Source organism: Lissotriton vulgaris, chromosome 1_1 (genome assembly GCF_964263255.1).
Source record: "Lissotriton vulgaris chromosome 1_1, aLisVul1.2, whole genome shotgun sequence".
Taxonomy (NCBI): Eukaryota; Metazoa; Chordata; class Amphibia; order Caudata; family Salamandridae; genus Lissotriton; species Lissotriton vulgaris.
This window is the reverse complement of record NC_141685.1, coordinates 633,429,349-633,451,345: the sequence shown is the minus strand read 5'-3', so window position 1 is coordinate 633,451,345 and position 21,997 is coordinate 633,429,349.

The window sequence follows — 21,997 nt, the reverse complement described above, 5'->3', positions numbered from 1 at the left end:
GGTATTTGAAAATAAACATGTAGGAAACGAATACAAGGAGGATCTATGCTGACAACAATATGTGATCAGAAACCAATAATTATTCAAAAATATATAATTTAATTTGTTTGTTTTTGATATGAAAGAGATATTCTTAGGACAATATTGTCACTCTTAATTAAAGAATCAGTGAAGTTAACTGAAATGTAATATAATCAACAGATTGCATTAACCAACTGATATCTTATTTAGCCAATGAAATTTGGTACATAGAGAGAAATGTAAAATTAAATCAAAGGCTAAGAAAAGACAGATACATTAAAATAAATCAATAAAAGATTAGCAACAGACTACTATACAATATGGTCATGGCTAACATGGTTTACTAATCTACACGCGTTTCGGTGGGATACCTTCATCAGGTAGCCTTATATGTCTAAAAAATGAGAAAAACACATGTTGAGAGAACACAAATATATATATACACACACATATATATATATATATGATTGTAGATCCTACAGATTATTTCTGTCTTCTAATAGATCAGACCTCTCAAATTAGAAAATACATTATAATTAATAGAAAGCAAAGTCACAATGAATAATTAAAAAAAGAAAAAAGAAAAATTAAGAAGAATAGAATTGAAACGATTATGTGTCTCGGCATGGTAACGAGTTGTTTAATTCCGATGTTGGCGAGGTTTGCTTGGCGGGTGGTGGAGTTGAGGTCGCTGGGGTTGTCGAGGTGGAGGTTCAGGTCTCTGATGAGTATGTAGTCCATGGATGCGATGGCATGAGGTGCGATGAGGTCAGTGATGGTGCTGGCGAAGTGGGCCTGGGGCCTGATCCTTTGGCTTCTGCCAATGAGGAATGATCAGATCCAGTCGAGGGCGATTCCTTGTATGCCAGCGTCGTGTAGTCTGGTGGTAAGTGTGCGGTGGGAGAAGGTGTCAAATGTGGCTGATAGGTCAAGTAGAATCAGGGCTTCGGTGTGGCCTTGGTCGTGAAGGGTGTGAATGTCGTTTGTGGCAGCTTATAGGGCGGTCTTGGTGCTGTGGTTGCTGCGGCATCCGTATTGAGAAGGTTTGAGGATGGCGTTATCTTCGATGAACCTTGTTAGATCTACGTTGATGGTCTTCTCAGTGACTTCGCTGTGAAGGGGAGGAGCAAGATAGGCCAGTGGTTATTGAGATCCACCGCATCTGGTGAGGGCTTCTTGAGCAGGGGCCTGACTTTTGCGCATCTCCAGTTGTTGGGAAAGTGTCAGTCTCGAAGGTGGTGTTGATGGTGTATCGTAATTCTGGTGCGATGGCAGCTCTGTGGTAGATGTGTGGTGGGCAGGGGTCTGTGGGAACCCTCGAGTGGATGTCTTTCATGGGCGAGGTGGTTCCTTTGGTCGTGGTCGGTGTCCAGGAGAATACGACGGGATGGCTGGCACTTCCGGAGGGCGGGATGGTTGCAGAGTCAGATGTGTGGTCATTGAAGTTGTCTTAGAAGATTTTTAATATTCAGGTGGAAGTAGGACTCAAGCTTTTCGCAGAGGTCCTGAGACTGGGTGATGTCTGTGGCTTTGCTGGGGGGCTTGATGAATCCTTGGATGATGCTGAAGAGTTCCTTGGAGTTGCTGGATTTGGCGAAGATTTTGTAGGGGATGAAGTTCCTTTTGGTGTCACTGATGCGTTGGTGGTATTCTGTCGTGACATTCTTGTAGGTGGTGTAATTTTTGGGTGTCTTGCTATTTCTCCAGTTCTTCTCCAGGCATCTGCAGGTGCGTCTGGCTTCTTGGAGGTCAGTGGTGAACCAGGCGGCTTTCCTGGGGTTCTGTCTGTCAGAGTTTCAGAGCGGGCGAGCATGTCTGTGCAGTTGGAGATCCATGTGTGGAATTCACTGGCTGAGGGGTTGGCGTTGGTTGCCGCGGCGGGGGTGTTGTGGTTGAGGGTGGGGTTGAGCTGCTCCTCTGTGACCCTGCTCCTGTTTCTATGCGGGCGAGGAGCGGGTTTGGGTGGTTTGAGTTTTTTGATGAGGAAGTGTACGCAGTGGTGGTCAGTCCACAACGGTTGCATGGTGTGGCTGAAGTAGACACTGTTTCCTCATGCGAAGATGGGGTTGAGGGTGTGTCCTAAATATTTTAAAATAAACAGGTAGGAAAAGAATACAAGGAGGATCTATGCTAACATCAATATGTGTCCAGAAACCAATAATTATTCAAAAATATATCATTGTATTTGTTTGTTTTTGATATAAAAGAGATATTCTTAGAACATGGGTACTCATAGTACGGCCCGCAGGCCGCCAGTGGCCCGGCATGCCTTCCTTGGCGGCCCGCGGACCTTTCAGACATCATACGCGTGTTTTACACTGCCACTGCAAACACTGCTGGTTGCTGAAGTGCGAGTCTGAGAGACTCTGCTGCTCTGTGGGGGCCGGGCGACCAGTGATAGAGTGGAGCTCCATGGACGAAGAGGTGACATACCACAAAGCCTCTTTAACAGGGAAATGGTCTTTTAAAGACCTGTGAAGTGCTTGGGTGCAGCTGTGTGTGCGTGCTGGGGAAGCTGTCTCAGCCCGGGCACACACAGGCAGGGCGAGATGACAGAAGAGACAGAGGGAGGGGGAGGGAGAGAAAGGGAGGGAGGGAAAGGAAGAGAAAGGAGGGTAGGGAAAGAGAGAGAAAGGGAGGGAGGGAAAGGGAGAGAGAGTGAGGGAAAGGGAGGGTGGGAGGGAGGGAAAGAGAGAGGGGGGGAGGGAAAGGGAGAGAGAGTGAGGGAAAGGGAGAGAAAGGGAGCGAGAGAAAGGGAGGGAGGGAAAGGGAGAGAAAGGGAGGGTGGGAAAGGGAGAAAGGGAAAGTGAGAGGGAGAGAGAAGGGGAGAAAAGGGGAGAAAGGGAGTGAGAGAAAGGGCAAAGGCGAGGGAGGGAGGGGGAGAATAAGAAGGGAGGGAAAGTAGGAGAGAGGGAGGGTAAGGGAGAGGGAGGGAGGGAAAGGGAGAGAAAGGGATGGAGCGAAAGGGAGAGGGGAAAAGGGAGAGAAAGGGAGGGAGGGAAAGGGAGAAAAGGGGAAGGAGAGAAAGGGAGGGAGAGAAAGTGAGAAGGAGAGAGAGGGAGGGAAAGGGAGGGAGAGAAAGGGAGGGAGGGAACGGGAGAGAAAGGGAGAGAAAGGGAGGGAGAGAAAAGGAGGAAGAGAAAAGGAGAGAAAGGGAGGGAAAGGGAGAGAGAGGGAGGGAGGGAAAAGGAGAGGGAGGGAGAGTAAGGAAGGGAGGGAAATGGAGAGAGAGGGAGGGAGAGAGAGAGAGAGGCAGGGAGGGAAATGGAGAGAGAGGGAGAGAGGGAAAAGGAGAGAAAGGGAGGGAGAGAAAGGGAGAGAGGGAAAGGGAGAGAAAGGGAGGGAGGGAAAGGGAGAGAAAGGGAGGGAGAGAAGGGGAGGGAGGGAAAGGGAGGGAGAGAAAGTAAGAGGGAGAGAGAGGGAGGGCAAGGGAGAGAAAGGGAGGGAGAGAAAGGGAGGGACGGAAAGGGAGACAGAGTGAGGGAGAGAGCGGGAGGGAGGCAAAGGGAGACAGAGTGCGGGAGGGAAAGGGAGACAGAGTGAGGGAGGGAAAGGGAGACAGAGTGAGGGAGAGTGAGACAGAGTGAGGGAGAGTGAGACAGAGTAAGGGAGACAGAGGGATACAGAGGTAGAGAGAGGGAGAGAGGGAGAGAGGGGGATAGAGGGAGGGAGACAGAGAGAGAGAGAGAGAGAGAGAGAGAGAGAGAGAAAGAAAGAGAGAGAGAGATGTGTATATGCCGGGTCTGGTGGCTCAGTGGATGAAGGCGTCCGCTGCAGGGACCTGTGTTCAACCTCATGGTCACAGTTTGTTTTGTTGCTCTAGCCCTGCCCCCTCCCCAACTGACCCTGCCCCCACCAGTGCGGCCCTCGGACACAAACCACACTGTAAATTTGGCCCCCGAGAGAAAGTTTGTGAGTACCCATGTCTTAGAACAATATTTTCACTATTAGTGAAAGAATCAGTGAAGTTAACTGAAATGTAATATATTTAACAGAGTGCATTAACCAACTGATGTCTCATTTAGCCAATGGAATTTGGTACATACAGAGAAATGTAAATGGTTGCATCCATCATTTGTACCTATTCATCTACTCATACACAGCTATATACTATGTTTTGTGTTATGTCAGGATTAGATCAAACACAAAATTAAATCAAAGGCTAAACAAAGACAGATACATTAAAATAGATCAATGCAATATTAGCAACAGACTACTATGCAATATGGTCATGCCTAACCTGGTTTACAATCAAAGCGCGTTTTGGTGGGATGCCTTCATCAGCTAGGCATATATGTCTAAAAGAGGAGAAAAACACATGTTGAGAGAACACACACATATATATATATATATATACACATATACATATCTGGGTACATATTGTAGATCCTACAGATTATTTCTGTCTTCTAATAGATCAGACCTCTCAAATTAGAAAATACATTACAATTAATAGAAGAGCAACATCACAATAAAGAATTAAAAAAGAAAAAAGAAAAATTAAGAAGAATTTAAAAGAATTGAAACAAGTATGTGTCCTCCTTGTGGCTCAGCATGGTGACGAGTTGTTTAAGTCTGATGTTGACGAGGTTTACTTGGACGGTGGTGGATTTGAGGTCACGTGGGTTGTCGAGGTGGAGGTTCAGGTCTCAGATGAGTATGTTGTCCATGGATGCGATGGCTTGCGATGCGATGAGGTGAGTGATGGTGTGGCGAAGAGGGCCTGGGGCCAGGAGTTCTGTAGGTGAGAGTGCTGCTTATTGTGGAGTTGGGGCTGGTCTGGTCATGGAAGTGCAGGTGTTCGGCGGCGAGGAAAGTGTCGCTGGAGGTGGAGTGGTGAAGGGAGTTTTTGTGTTTGATGGCAAGGCTTCCTCCTGAGTTGTTGGGGCTTTCCTTCCTCTGTATCCGCCCAGGATGGCGATGTCGATGTCAGGGGCGGAGGACATGTTGAGCTAGGTTTCTGTAAAGAAGGTGATGCCAGGTGAGAGGGTGTCCAGGAGGTTCCAGATTACTATGGTGGGTCTGTGTGCGGAGCACATGTTAAGGAGAATGCATCTTAGGGCGTTGGTGGTGTTGGTGGTGTTGGCGGCCGGGGCGGTGGCGAAGATCTGGCAGCAGTGGCAGCAGGAGAACTGACCGTGAGTTGTGTTCAGCTTGGACTGTTGGAAATTGTTCTTTCTTCCTGGGTTGAGCGAGTGGAGGCCGTCTGAGTCATAGGGATGGACGGTTGTAGGTCCAGGGTACCTGGCACTGGTTGCGGTCAGGTTGCGGACGGGTGCATATGGGCTTCCCTTTTGCGCATCTTTGGCGCGACCACGCAACTATACAATTATTAAAACTGAGAACGAAGAGCAATCTAACCGACAATTGGGTTGGGCAGAATACACGTCGATTTAAACAGAGAAAACAATTTAAAACAGAGGAAAAACGAAGGGCAACTAGACAACAATTGGGTCACTGGGGCACTGACCAGGATGGAAACGGGCAACAGCACCGCAGTGGATGATAGTGGCTGCGAACACCTATCAGGTGTTGGCAAGGGAAAACAGCGGCAAGGCACGCACGGTGTAGCTGCTGGGGAGAGAGCACGACTTAGACCGGGGGTTATAAAGTGGTAAATAGTTGATTGTCACTGGAATTTTAAAGGCATGAAATGCATTTGGTTGGAAATGTAGTAGCATTTCTTGGCATCTCTATAGTAAACAACAAAACATGACACAATAAATATACAAAATAACATAATAACACCATTAGAATCTGACAGAGCACAACATAACAGTTGAAATGTGAAGTCCACAGCCCCGACAGAACACATCACATTACAATAAAGCAGCACAAATGCACACGATCACAGAACATTACAGAGTACTTTACCTACATGATAAAATTATAGACAATAAATATGCACAAATATTCTTGTCTCACATAACCTCTAGAATTTTTGTTTTCATAATACTGAAGAAAAAGGTGCTCGTGTCAAGTACTGACATACCATATCGGCAAGGAATTGAAATAGGGCTAGTCAAAAATGTTTGTGATTTAGTCTGTGGAATCCAGAATTTATACTTTGTGTATAAAATGGTTTACAGACCTGCACTCATCATAACTTGCAGTCAATTTTCTGGGTTTGGTTTCTAGTGCATTGCCATCTTCTGTGCCTTCCGATTTTCTGCACACTGATATCTCCTTAAATGTTCCTTCCTCAGTCCATTAGGTAGGTCTAGGTGGTGGAAAGGGTCCTGCCTCTGTACTTTTTGGTGCACCTGTTAGACTGGTCTCAGGACAATGGCAGGTGGAGACAGTTAAAAAGTCTCAAAGACACTGTTGTTTTATGTAGTTCTATTCATTGTTCCCACTTAGACCCTTAGTAGTGAATAAGAGTCTGTTGAGTTGTTAAGGATGGGACAGACAGGTTTTAACCCTGCGACATGAGGTGGATTAAAACAGACTAAGCAGTTACTTCTGCTACCCATGGCACTATGATGAATAGAAGTACAATGAGTACATAACATATCATTTTCTGAAATTCTTTACAATAGCTTTATAGTCAGATGTCAATGGTTATTTTCGTTGCTAAACGTCCCGGACACCTATAAGAAGAGAGAAGGCCTTTAGTAACTGTCATAGCTCAGGAAAGATGAGTTTTCAGACTTAGAGCATTCCAGCCACTGTGCTTATAATGTTCTAAACTGAAAAGGGTGAAACAGAAAAACATACATTGGAATGTCGGAGCAGAAGGCTTATTCCAGCCATTATTGGCCCAGAGCCACTCCATTGTCTGTAATGGAGCGCCAGTGTTCCAATCTCACACTCTGTAACACTCCCTCTTTCTTTCCCCAACCATCCATTCTGCCTTTGCTCCCACTGTTCTATTATATTACAATTCTGGTCTCCAAAAAGATAATTAAAACTAAGTACCTCTACCTTTGGGCAGATGCATTCAATCAATATATGTCACTTTTATCTTTCAACTTAAAGCTCATTTGAAGTTCTCGCCAGTGAAATCGCAGAAGTGTGTTTAAGAGAAATAACTCGAACCACATGTCAATGCAGACCATTGTAGCTCACACATTCCACTCCCCGGTAAATATTTAACAGACTCCTGCACTCAAATGAGTTAAAAATTAAATGGTGCATTGCCTGGAAAGGTTTCATTTTATGCCAGCGCCATTAATAGAACCCTCTGTGTTATTTGTGCTGAGGGTAATTCATTTTGACTTTTCCTTCCATTTGCCTTGAGGACAAGCCAGTTTAAAACTGTTCAGCACACTCCACCATGCATGCCAGGTAATCTGTCTAATTAAAGCCTGTACGGATGTTCAAAGTAAAATATTGAAGAGTCTTGGTGACCTCCCGTTCACCCTCCCAACGTAGCACAGCTCCTGAGTCTCAGAGATATCCCAGCCATTAACTCCAGTGTTTACACTCTCAGATCAAATCCTGCTCTTCCAGGACGGTTCATTTCACATTTTACAAGTCTGCTCTCTCTTTTGCAGGCAGAAAGTCATTTATCAAATTTTTATATTACATTTCTCAGCTTGTTAGGCTGTAGGAAGATCTAATCCTTGCTTACAGGATCAGACTGGGAAAAGAGCATGGTGACTTCATCAGGGGACCTCATCAGATTTATATCCACATTTTGTTGTGTGCTGTCTTGTGCATTCCGATGAATTATTAATTGTAACCGACAATAAAATATTATTTTGCTCTGATGCACAGCAAGCGCAAAGATGCCCTAGAGAAATCCATCTCCCAGGGCAAAGAAAGGACAGCCAAGGCGAATCTGCAAGTTTCCCATCAAGCAGACTTTGACATGCACCTGCCCATCACATTAGACACATCGTGACTTCTTTCAAAGTATAGAAAGAGGGAAATAGATATATCATTTGCTTAAGAGTTGTTTATCAAAAGAATTAAGAAATTACAGCTTTACCCAAATGCATTATTTAATTTCTGGCTGCTCTCTCGGGCGTTAAAAAGTGGCTCATAAGATGCAGCCAGTTAACCAAAATAACAGGCAAAGAAAATAATATTTCCATAGGACATACTTAGTTCGTGGCCTGCTATGGGTCACTGGTTTAATGATATTAGTATTTGACCAGACAATGAGGATGTGTGATTAAAGAAAGTAGATAAGAAAGTGCTAAAAAGCGATTTTATATCAACATTAATTTAAAAGTAATCATACTTTAATATAAAAAACAATCTTTAATTACTCACTCAATTAGTTTAAATTACTTTATTTTAGACATTTTAGCGACAAGTTTTCATATGTTGTTGCATAAGGGATCCACTGTTTGCTTATGCTCAAAGCTGACTGTAAAGAATACCCTTTGCAGTACCTTAGAACGACCAGTTTTGCCAAGGTTTGCCCTTGGGTTTGATTATTAAAGGTCACAATGATAAATCCAGGCTTTAAGATATGTTTGCGACTTATTTTAGCTTTTATGCATGTCTGGATTTTATAAAGTGATTCCTTCTTACACATGTTTTTATAAGTGGGGAGATCTCTGCACTCATAAATCCAAGTCAAGTGATCAGAAGTGGGCGTTTTGGGAACGCTCACACACAAGTACAATAGTGTGCATTCTTAACTTCCTATACCACACCTTTCCACCCTAGTGATGGTTGGAGATTTCCTCAAGCAAAGAATGGGAAGGGAAATGGATCACCCCCAGATTTGGGTGTTTGTAGCCAAAGGGCTTTCTCCACAGGCCAAAAAAAAAAAAATTCATTTGCACAATCTATACAATTCTCCCTGTGCGAACATCTCTGCTATGGAGAACTCTTCACACCAAGAATAGGAGCCTGCTGGAAGGTTCAGCTGGCCATTCTGGAGTTTGACTGAACACATGTACCTGGCATCTTTTCAAAGCATGCTACTGGGGTGATGGTGAATAGGGAAAAGTCATAAGAGCATGCTCAGGTCAAGATGGACAGCTTGGCCTCTGTGAATAAAGTCCATCGTCTTTATAGTTTTTGTTGTCTCAATATTCTATCACTCATTCAGCATGCAAACTTTTTGAAATTACATGATAACTTTAGTTTACTCGCCTCTCTTTGGCTCATAATTAGTTGCAACATGCACCTGGTCAGCAACACAGAGAGCAAAGAGGGTTATAATTGTGACATCAATAGCAAAACACGCACTGGCAGACATTTGGTGTGACATTGTAATAGTATTTCAGCGATTGTGTGCCTAATCCCAGCAGGCCGAGGAAGAAAATCCTTTAATAAAGCAATATCTTGGGTTCTTTTTTGAACAGACTGCATTAGAAAAGTTCTGCTATCCCCTCAAAGGAAAGCGTTCAGCAAAAGAGTCAGAAGGCAACGTTTTCATTTCAAGTGGTGAACTTAAAAGGCATACACAACAAACGATTGTTTAATAAATCCTTTCTAAATATGGCCCATAAAGCCAAACGTTACATTGTGAAAAACATGTGTAAATCCAACAGCATGTTGTGACACCAAAAAAAAGAAAAAATGAACTCAGAGGTGGTACTCGAAATGCAGGCATTTTCTAAATAAAAGAGCCATAAACCATCTATCATGTCATTGTGTCAGCAAAGCAAAGAAAGGCCGCCTTGGATAACATCACCAAAACCTGATAGGAGCCCAAATGGGACAATGTAAAATAGCACCCAATGTCATGAAATTAATAGATAGTCCAAACAACTAAAGGAAACCCGTAAACAGCACATTAAATGCAATCACTGAACCGGTGTCATGGAGCCAATCTTTCCTTGTAGTTGTTATTGTATTTTTGTAAGAAATGGTGCCATGAACACTTTCAGACACTTGTAGGGGCATATTAGCAAGAACCTCGTTAAAATGATTGCAGTTTTAGTGGTAGGAAACTGCCGCTAAAACGGCGATAATGGGCTTGCTAATATGCGTTTTAGAATTCTAATACAAGCCCAGGTTAGATGTCCTGCACATCTAACCTGGGCTTCTATTGCAATTCTATAACGCATATTAGCAAGCCCATTATCGCCGTTTTAGCAGCAGTTTCCTGCCGTTAAAAGAGCGATAATTTTAACAAGGTTCTTGCTAATATGCCCCTAAGGGCCATATTATCAAGAAAGGGTGACACATTATCGCCGCTTTTATCGGCAGGAAACTGCCGCTAAAACGGCGATAATGGGCTTGATAATATGCCCTTGTGAATTCCCATAGAAGCCCAGGTTAACACCAGAACCTGGGCTTCAATGGGAATTCACAAGGGCAAATTATCAAGCCCATTATCGCCGCTTTAGCGACAGTTTCCTGCCGATAAAAGTGGCGATAATGTATCGCCCTTTCTTGATAATATGGCCCTTAGTTCTTTGAGACACGACCAAAAAGCAAACCCACAAAATGGTCTCTGCTCTAAAACATTGAAACAAGTTCACCCCTCATTCAAATTCATAACATGAAGCTCAAAATCAAGCTAAACTTGGCAAAACAGGTGATCATGGGTGCTGGGTGCTATACTTTGTCTGTTTCGTCTTCCTGCCTCCCTTTAACAGCACATCAGTGCAACCCAATTAATTTATGCTCATCCTTCCCATATTTAAATTTCACAGGGGAATCATCGTTCTCCTCACAGTACATTTGATCTACTATGCATTAGCATTCTGTATGCAGTACTTACTAATGAATGTCATGAACAATTTTTTGACTTTTTTCCTCAAGGTCGTACATCAAGTGATTTTCGAATTACATTGTACAAATAGATCTGCTGAAAAACAAATGAAGTTGCTTTGTGTCACAGCGGGCTGCCTAGAATGGGAAAAACGTATAAAACGTGTCAAAAGGGGCTCAAAGGAGAAAGCCTTTTACATTGCATTCTCTTTGCAATATTGTTGGACTTTTAACAGAATCATGGAGACTTTATTTTCCACAAATTCCCAAAGTGAAGATTTCTTTTAAAGCAGTGGAATAAACATACAAATATGGGTCATTATGAAAAACTGAACAGACTGTCTTCATACATACAAGTAATAAATCGTAAACATGTAATGAAAAATATGGCACGACAACATTCTTTTTTACAGTGGAAATCCACTAAAAGCATCTCATATGTATAATGTAGAAGAGGATCCCGCTGCAAAAGAAGAAATCCCCACAAGACTTACTAATTAGTAGAAACCTGCATTTCTCCACATCTTAACAAAAACTCCTCAGCAAACAGTAAATGAGGTGAAGGGACCGCGGAACTGGTGAGGGGAAACCCCAATAATTTGGAATCACCCTTTCACTCTAGTAAACCGTAAAAATCTGGAGGGTGGAGTCTATAAAATAAAGTGCTCTGTGTGGGTTGTGGGTTGTGAATAGAATACACTTTACTAGGAACAATGCTGCCTTGATTTGATTCTCCAGGTGGTCTTCATTTATTATGACAAAGTCTCTCACCAACAATTCCACCCCACTCCTGTGCCTTGAATTTAGGGGCATATTACCAAGCAAAAGCGATAATTATCGCTATTGCTTGGTTAGAGACAAAAATTTACCGCTTAGCTGCAGCGATTTTTACCGCAAATAAACCTTGGTATTACCAAGGTTTATCGCAAATGCGATAAAAATCGCCGCAATGCATGAATATCGCTGAAAAGTCAGCGATATTCATGCTTTACCGAGCTAATGCTCTTAGCCATGTTATCCACCTACCATTGGATAACATGGCTAAGAACTGCTCAGGGCAGGTGTTAGCTTTTGGAGATATTCACGCTTAGCGCGAATATCTCCAAAAGTTGGTAATAGGAGATAGCGATGTTAGCGACTGTTTTCAGTTGCTAACATCTTGGCACGCCCACTTTGCATGTCATTAGTGATAAATATCACTGACATGCACAGTGGGGCCCAAGATGGTCGCTATCTCCTACTAGCTGTCGCTAACTGGTGGTAGCGGCAGCTAGGTAATAGGGAGATAATTTTATCTCCGCTTTCTTGGCTTTTAAAGCCAAAAAAGCGGAGATAAACCCCCTTGATAATATGCCCCTTAGTTCTTCCGGACTCATTTGTGTTCTTCTGGGAAAAGTTCCTTCATAGTAAGCACATTATCTTTCCCAACCAAGTCTGATTTGGAATCAAGTGATCCAGAATGTCACAAAAAGTGACGTACTGGTGGCACGGGGGTTTGTAAATCTGCCCCTGTGAGTTGCTGCCTTGTTTATCAAATTTTAAAATCCGGTCTACAAGTAGCAGAATGTAGAATAAAAAAACACTAAGTTAAAGAACCGTTCATTAATGTGTCTGGAAAACTTGAGAGCCTTGTAGGCAGTAATTGAGTGCACAAGTACCTCATTTCCTCTAGGACAATTCGTTATTGCCACCATGTTACCTTTTATGAGTTTGATAAATTTGGACCGGATTGCTTAGGCCCTTCTTCGGAGTGGCCTGCTATTTTCTAAGCCTTCTGCACATTCCTGTACATGATTAGGAATAAAAACGTTTTGCGGGAACAGCCATTTCGCCACAAATATAGGTTTGTGTCGCAAAGGGCAAAACTTCTAGCAAGAGTGAAAGATTGCACCTGCTAAATTGAGATCTCCGTGCTATTGGATTTTAAAAGATGCAATGGGCATCGCATTCTCCACAAGCCCTGGAAATGAAGGCTGTAGGCATGCTTCTAGTGTCCTCAGTAGGTCCTCTCTGACAACAATTTAGAAATCAGGCTGGCATAGGATTTGAAATGCAGCTTTATTTCAATTTAAAATAATAACAACTATCATAAATGTACTTGCTTGAAAATTATTTTAAAGATTGCTGCTTTGTACTAGTGGCCTGGACTGCATTTTAATCTCAAATTTCGTTTTACCATTTTAAGCTCATAGATGGTTGTTAAACTCTAGGACATTTTTTAAATAGACGCTAAGAGACAAATGTCATATCATTGACAGTTGATTTTTCAACTATTCGTTTGGATAATTTTGCACCTTTCCGTCCTCCTTTTCTTATGGGGTCCCCTTGTATTATTTCGATTATAAGTACTTTGGGCCTCATTTATTGAAAATGACGCATCGCTGCGTGAAAACAGCGATGCGTCACTTTTCACTGCGCACTCCTTACGACATTCATGATGCGTCATATTTAATGTATGACGCATCATGTCGCTAGGAGTTACAGATACGTCAGTATTTCTGACGTATCTGTAAGCGCAAAAGTGACGCATTGCTGGAGTGTGTCACAAAAGTGACGCAACTCCAGCAATGTGTCCTTTCACATGGGGAAAGCCCCATGTGAAAGGGCTTGTGTCAGTCTTACGCCTGCTGTGAGGCAGGCGCAAGATTTTGACGCAACAGCGTCCTAAAAGTGACGCAGTGAAATCTCATAGATTTCACTGCGTCACTATTACGAGGCTTTTTGCGGGGGAATGCCCCCTTTGCATACATTATACCTGACGCAGGTATAATGTGGCGCAGGGGTTTTAAAAGTGACGCATCTACCTAGACGCGTCACTTTTGTTAAATATGGCGCAACGAGGCGCATTTTTTACTCCGCTGGTGCTTCACAAAAAGTGACGCACCGGCGGCGCAAAACTGACGCAAGGCCTTCATAAATAAGGCCCTTTGTGTTTTGAGAGCTTACATCCCCCCTCCCCCCACCACCACCTTTCCATTGTTTTAAATTCAAAATGTGGGTGTGTTCAATCATTATTAAGCAGAATCAGAGGTGGTCTTACAAACCACTGCATAACCTATCCTATAATCTGTAGTCTATCTTTACCTTTGTCGTCTGCAAAGTGTTAACATTTTAAGCTTAACCCATACTCTTGTGTTCTTGAGAGCATTCAAAGGGGAAGAGCGTGGAAGGTGGCCTTTCACTTACAAATATTAACAACTATCTGCTATCGCCCATGCTGAAAGTCACACATATTTTTTAAATGAGGCCCTTTGGATATTTTAATATTGGAATCTGGTGTGAATAATGTAGGTCATAAAATAACCGTTCAGTAAGTATTCATTTTAACTTGTTGAGATGCATACAAGGCTATAAGGCTAACATTATGATTTAATATCAATATTTCCTTAAATAATGTATTTTTAAATTAAAATCAGCACGTTTCAGAGCCACAGATCAATATAGTGTAGGCCAGTTACCACCACACAGTGTTTCTTATATCTTTTTGATCTGCCGACTTCAATATACTTTCTAGGTTAGAGTACAGGCTGCTAGTCGCTCATTAGGTTTCGAATATTCTGGAACCTGTGCAGAAGAGTCAGGAACCATTGAACTGTGATACTATTAGATCCACACTCTCCTAAAATTGTTCCAGCTCCACTTTATGATAACGTCTTCATTTTTGTTATGTATTTGTATTCTCTTTCATGCATTTGTAATTATTGTATTATTATTGGTTTGTAAATAGATAAGTGAAAAATACAATTTAAAAATGTGTATTATTTAACCTCATTCGGCCATATAAATTATGTGCTACCAAAAAAACGAAAATTCAGACAGTCTCTTTAGACTGCTTGCATATTTTACAAGTTTCTGAACAGAGCTTTTCCCTCCAAAATAACGAAACATATTGTGTGCATTATGTGTGATTCTGTGTCGGAAAGCAATGGTGCTGCTGTATTGACGTACAGCAGGGAGGTCAGTGTTCGCTTAAAGACATAAAGAGCGTTAATGGACTATGACAGACCCACCATGCCTGTAAGAGTATCCGGTTTTCCAAACCCTCTTTCTCACACGAGAGAAGCCACAAGGGGCCAACAACCTGTCGCGCGACGCACGCCCTCTGCCCTGCACATATTTAATTAGGTTTTCATTACTGAATGCTGTGACTAGGGCTAATACCAACTATTCCAAAAATGTCTGGTTTTAAGGAACCGCTAAATAATATTGATTCTTTCAGTTTTAAAGGTTTCTTTATGAAGTCCACAGAACGAGTTAGACTAATGAGAGCCTGATAGACTAGTCAAAAACTCAATATACTTTTTGTGCAAGAACGAATTCCTGTTTTCTTTCAAGAACAGCATGCGGCATTCATAATACTGTTCCTTCCCTCTAAGATCGCGTGACGTGCCATACAGACATTTACCATGGCTCCTGCAAAGAAGGATGGCCTCTGTTCATCGTAAAAGAGCACCATTTTTAAGTAGTAGCAAGATAAATGCGAATTCAGCGACGGAGAAGGAAATGGTGATATATATTTTCATGTATTTAACGAAAAATGTGCATTGTATTTTACAAATGGAAATCCCCATCTCGCCTACAAGATAAAATTGCTCGACAAACAGAAACCCCGCCACGCGCTGTGCAGATGGCTCAATGCGTCAGTGGCAGAGCTCGCTTCTTGCTTTGCTTCACCGGAAGAGCGGCAACTGGCATGTAGTCATGACAGGGTCACCCTCACATCTTCCCAATGTTAGCAAGTTGATGTCCAGTACAACTGGCAAGGACAACGTCTATGTTCGTGGTTGGAAACTGCAGAAGTGTGATCTGAAGAGCTGGATCAAAAATAATGTATTAGTATGACAGCTCAGTGGACTTAGTACATTGCCAACGAACGATAATTTATGAGTTGGAAGTATAAAAGGGCCAACTGATCCTTTCATCCTTGTGAGGTCACTAAACCTGCAAAGTTTGTAATTAATGGCACCGGTAATTCAAAAGCCCTTAGACAATTGCATTAGCGAATCTGCTTAAAGAATAGTTATCATTATCCTGTATATCACTGTAACTTCACACAACAATGAGAGCATGGTGTTACCTAATTTAAGATATATTAGAAAGGTCTGCGCCCTCCCTATTAAATGAATAGAGCTCCGAATGTAAATACTAATTAAACAAAGACTGATTGATTGAACCTGGTGGAAAGGCTGCCAGCCTGAAAACTGATTACTGCTTCTGGTGGAGAACCACCAGTATGCCAGGCGCACTGCAAATATTAATGTATTTATGTTTCACAATCTTTAGGAAAAAGGATCAGCACTTTCCAAAACATGAAAATTAAACACTGCCACGAATATATTGATTATTCGTTGTATTTAGGTACAACCAAACTTGACTCAAATACATCGTGTTCATTACAAATGATTGAGAACTTTCTAATTTCTTCGCAATTCAATGTATGGAACAATGACAAAATAACAATGAGATTCTTTGTGACAATCAAAAGCTTTTTTGGTCATGCCCTCATGCCCGATGCTTTTCGGGATAAAATCCCTTCTTCGGGGGCCACTGTAGGAAATGAAGGAAAAACAAAGAAAAACAAGGTTCAATCCTTGTTAGTGACAAATTGCGACATATAACAACGCCAATTGTGTCCATGGAAGATACAGCAAATAGAGTGGAGGTCAACCTTATATACATTTATTGACAGTCAATGTCTGAAGAAATAGTGAGATAACTAAGCCCCCTTGTTGGTTAATCTACAAAAAAGGGAAAAAGGAAAAAGCAAAAACTAAACAATAACGCTGCTCGCTTGTTAGTCCATGCATATTATGCAAGTGTCCTGACTGTTGCGGCCAACCTGACAAACACTGAACAAAACTTACGCAATGACAAGTTTGTACGAGTGGTATTCTGCCAGTTCAAGTGAAGCACAACTGAATCAACTGAACAAAAAGGAATGCCAACAATTAGTTTGTAAAGCTCAAAGACCAAAGATCATGTCTGCCTGATGTGTAACACGTCAATCAGCTCATAGGGTGAAAGTAAACAGCGGTACCTTGAAAATACGTTCTTCGTATTCAACTTCACTGTTGATATAGGCTATTGGTAAAAGAGAACTTGATTGTAACTGGGAACATCCAAATATAAAAAAACGAAGTGATCTCTCTTACCAATAGCTGTCGTTACCTTTTGTGGGCGGGACGAAGTATAAAGCCCAATCCAATTTTTTTGAGACACTCTAACGCTGCTAAGCAGTACTGCTTGTTTGGGCACTCACCATAACCGGAAACTACCTGTAGAAGGCATGCGATCTATTAGTTCGAAAATACCACACGATACAGCGTGCATTACTCCATTATACTGCCTCACTCTTAAAACTTACAAACAAAAGTATCCGGACCCCTTTAACCAGGGTAATGCCACTCGTACTGCCCCTGCAGAAATTCTATGTCAGGACAGGAGGCTCCGATTATGCTTTTCTCATTTCTTTATAAGAAATACTCAGCAGCCAATTATAGTAACAAAAAACTACATTACCCATGAACACCAGGGCATAACCATAGAGTATACAGTATAAAAGGTTATAAAGCTAGTCCTTCTTCCTCTTTCTTTGCTGCTCCGCAGCCAGTTAAGTGCTCTTTCCAGTATTTGCATGTCTTTACTGTGATTGCTTTGATGTAATTTGTTATTCTACTTACTTTGTATGCTTTGACTCTAGCGCTTGCAGTGCGCTGTGTGTTGCGTTTCTCTGTAGCGCTCCGGCTCCGGTTGCCTGCTGTGCCCAATGCCGTTTTTCTTTAGTTTTTGGCTTGTAATTGCTACGTGTTTTCCCGGGAGCGTGTGGTCACCTCCCTGAGACCGGGCACTTGTGTGCTGCCTTGTTTCTTGTGCGTGGAGCGGGAGCAGGGTTTACCGGCTCGTGAAGGGAGCGCGGGCGCTCTCGAGCCATGTCTTCGCAGGCAGTTGTGTCGCGCATGCGCACTGGCATTTTTCCGGCTTCTGTGACATTCTTCACAGCGCCGGTTAGAGGAAAGTCGTGTTGTACGTCAAAGCCCACAGCCTGCTTGGAGTTTAACCCCATATGACGCCGGAGTTCTGTGAGAGCTTTGGCTGTTAATTTTGTGCATAGGCTTTGCCTAGAGTGTGTTTCTTGGTGACAGCAGCCCTTACTCCCTCCACTTTTTCATACAAATTGAGTCAGGTTGGTGCCTGCTCTATTGGCTTGCTGTGGGGTTTACAACACTCCCCCTGCATAGTGTCTTTGGCACTCCATACTTTCTTCCAGGCATCTTGTGGGCATTATTTCAATACACCTTGTGTATCATGGAAGACTACTATTGTGATGAAGATGACTACTATTATGGGGAAGATGATTCTGGTTCTTTGGAACAGGATTTAGCTGAAGAATTGGACAAGGGTGTCCAGCAGTCTGTAAATAAGGCGCTAGTGCGTGCTATTAATCCACTCAAATGGCATTTGAATAAATATGCGCAACAACAGGGTTGGTTGCCGACTGCTAAGAAGCCCTCAAAATCTCCTGTCAATCCCCACAGTTCGGACTTCCAAAATTTGCCGAAATCTTTGGCGACTGAGGCCTCCAAGTCTTCTGCACCTCACGATACTGACGACTCTGATAATGTTCATACTTCAGCTTCTTCTGACCATGATGATCCTCCACCAAGGAAACGTGTCTACAAAGAACATTTTGTTGATGCTCCTGAGCGTCCCCCTGTGTTGACCTTTCAGCCTGCAGATATTATTCACCCTCATTCATCATCTTGGTTGCCTTCTCCTGCAGTTGCAGCGTATGTTCAGGCTCACATATGTCAGCCTTTTGATACAAATGTTAGGGCTCAGAATGTCCGAGGCCTGATCTCGCTGATCACTTGGCAGAAACGCCGGAGGTAGATCCAATGATGGTCACCTATTCGAAAAAGTACGCAAAGGACCCCAAGAAGGGCCTTTACAGGGCTTGGCGATCTTGCCAAGACAAATTGCTTGACTTGCTTGGTCCTTTGACCAAAATTCTAGATCTTGGATTCCAGGCCAAGGAAGCTTCGGCTCTTGTGGACCCTGCTGAATTGATTGAATGGGCGCAGAGGGCTACATGCCAATTGGGGAACACCAATTGTGTTTTATCTTGCGAGAGACGCTGATCTATTCTTTTAAAATTAGACCCTAAACTGGCGGAACTCTCTACCTCTGAGTCGGGTCCGGATGCGCAAGGCCTTCTATTTGGCCAGCCTTTCTTGAAAGAGCTGACAAAATGTGTTTCCACCTTCAGTGGCATTGACAGAGTGCAAGCTACATTGCGTTGCGCTATGCGTCCGGTTTTTGCCAAGGCCGGACGACATCGTGGACGCTCGTTCGGCCGAGGTTCACATCAGCAGTCCCACAGAGGTAACAACTGTCAGCGTGAAGGAGGTCAAGACTCAGGATTTTCCACCAGAGCGAACTTTTATCCCTCCCGCAAGGGTAGAGGGAACTATGGAAAAGGCCATTCCGGAGGACAGCAAGGCCATTATCAAGACTCCAACAATTCAGGTGAGCCTGATTCATGCTTGTGATGTGGTTTTGGGGGGCAGAGTACAGTTTTCTCTCAACAACTGGCGCATGATCTCCAGTGATGCATGGGTGCTGGAAACTGTTCAAGGTTTCAAGATAGAGTTTTACCAGCCCCAGCATCAGATCCACCCTCCCACTCCTTTAAGTTTTTCCCTTCGAGATCAAGTTTGCCTCTCCGAGGAGATCGCCGTTCTTCTCAAGAAAGGGGCGATTCTTCCCACTGTCCGTCATCTAAGAGGGTTTGTCAGCTCAGTGTTTCTGGTCGAGAAAAAAGGGGGAGGATCGCGACTTGTTCTCAACCTGAAAGACTTCAACGGAGGGGTCGTGTACAGGCACTTCAAGATGGAGGGCATCCATCTCTTAAGGGATCTCCTTCGCGAGGGAGATTGGATGGTCCATCTGGATCTCAAAGACACATGTCTGTCGATTCCAATATTCAAACCCCATCGTCGGTTCCTCCAGTTTCATTGGAAGGGTATTTGGTACGAGTATCAGGTTCTCCCGTTCGGCCTCTCGTCGGTACCGTGGTGCTTCACGAAGCTTCTGAGGCCGGTTGTAGTGCATCTCCGAGCTCAGGGTGTGCGTCTGATTATTTACTTGGACGACATTCTCCTTATGGCGGATTGTCCTTGCAAACTCCTGACTCATCTGGAATGGTCCATCGATCTCTTACAATCTCTCGGTTTTCTGGTCAACATTCAGAAATCAATTTTGACACCGACGCAGTCAATAGATTTTCTGGGTTTCAAGATCGACTCTCTTTTTTGTCAGCTTCTCTTGCCCAACCAGAAAATTTGTTATATCAAGAGGGAGTTGACTTCCGTTATTTCCAGATAGACTGTGTCATTGAGATTGTTGGTACATGTAGTAGGGCTGTTAGCGTCTTCCATTCAGGCGATCTTTCCGGGTCCTCTGCATTACAGGGCAATGCAGCGTCTGAAGATCCAATATCTCCGGAAAGGCCTCAGATATTCAGATCAGATTCCTCTATCGGAGGAGGTTAGGTGGGAGATGCAATGGTGGCTAGACCACATGGAGGCCTGGAATGGTCGAGCCCTATTCGGTGCGTCGCCGGAACTGGTGATAGAGTCCGATGCCAGTCGCTGGGGTTGGGGAGCCAGGTGCGGTCCTGTCTCGACGGGGGGTCGTTGGTCTCCTCAAGAATTATCTCTCCACATAAATTGTCTGGAACTCCTAGCGGGTTCTTTTGCGATCAAGTGCTTTACTCCCCATCAGTCCAACTGCTGCATATGTCTCCGAATGGACAACATGTCAGCAGTACGCTATGTGAACAAGCTGGGCGGAACTTGGTCCAAAGTGCTCGCGGAGACAGCCAAGGATTTTTGGCATTCTTGCCTGCAACAGAAGATCACTGTTATTGCAGAGTATCTTCCCGGTCGCCACAATCAGATTGCGGATTGGCACTCGAGACATCTTCGGGATTTCAGCGACTGGAGGCTTCACCCTCGCGTATTCCGCTCTCTTCTTCGGAGTTGGGGCCAGTGTCACATAGACCTGTTTGCCTCTCACCTCAACACACAGCTTCCACGATTTTACAGTTGGAGGCAGGATCTGCTAGCCCTGGCCACGGATGCCTTTCTTCAGGACTGGCCGACGGCTCTGTGCTATGCGTTTCCCCCGTTCATGATGATCCCCAGGGTTCTGGCTTACACCAAACGGTATAGAGCGGATCTGAATCTGATTACTCCGCTCTGGAGGGCTCAAGCGTGGTTCCCGGTTCTCCTGGAAATGTGTTGCGAGGTTCTAATCCTTCTTCCCCAAAGTGGAATCTTTTGCTGGATCCTCTCACCGATCCGCATCCCCTGATTCTGTCCGGCACTCTCCAATTGCTGGCGTGGCGGATTTCTGGGAACGCTGGTCGATCCCAGGCCTTTATAGCGACGCTTCCAGATTCATTAGTGAGGCCTGGTCACCCAATACTCACAAACGGTACAAAGGAGCTTGGAAACGTTAGTGTGATTGGTGTGTTCAACAGGAGGTTGATCCGGCTTCAGCAGATGTCTCCTTGATTAATAATTTCCTGGTGTCTCTAGCCTCTTCAGGTCTGGCTTATAGGACGGTCTACAATTTTCGTTCCGCCATTTCGGCTGGACATATCCAGATTGATGGTAACCCTGCAGGTGAACACCCTTTTATTTCCAAATTGCTTAAAGGTATTCGTCTCACGAAACCGCCCAGTCCTAAATATGTCTCTTTATGGGATGTTTCCATTTTTTTTCTCGTTTTTTAGAGGCTTGGCCCTCTAATCAGTTGCTGTCCCGCAAGCAGCTGTCTGCTAAGTTGACCATGTTGTTGTGTCTTGTTTCTTGTAAATGTGTGTCAGATGTTCGTGCATTAGACCTTGCGGGTCACAGTTTTACGCCAGAAGGCGTTACATTTCATCTTTCCAGACGTACTAAATCTAATACTGCTTCGATTACCTATCCATCCTTTCCCACTCATCCCAACCTTTGCATTGTGCAGTGTCTCAAGGATTACGAAGTAAGTACTGCTTCTTTATGTTCAGATATGCAGGGTCAGTTGTTAATTGCTTTTCAGAAACCATTTCGCCCTGTAACTCCTGCTACATTAGCCCGCTGGTTAAGATGGCTCATGTCAGAAGCTGGCATTGATGTATCTGTGTTTGGTGCACATTCTGCACATGGGCAATGGATTCTAAAGCTTTCTCCATGGGTATCACTCTTTTTAACATTATGAAGGCTGCAGATTGGTCTTCTGATTCTGTTTTCAAAACGTTTTATCATAAGCCAATCGATCATATTGCTTCTGTGGTGGTGGATCAGCT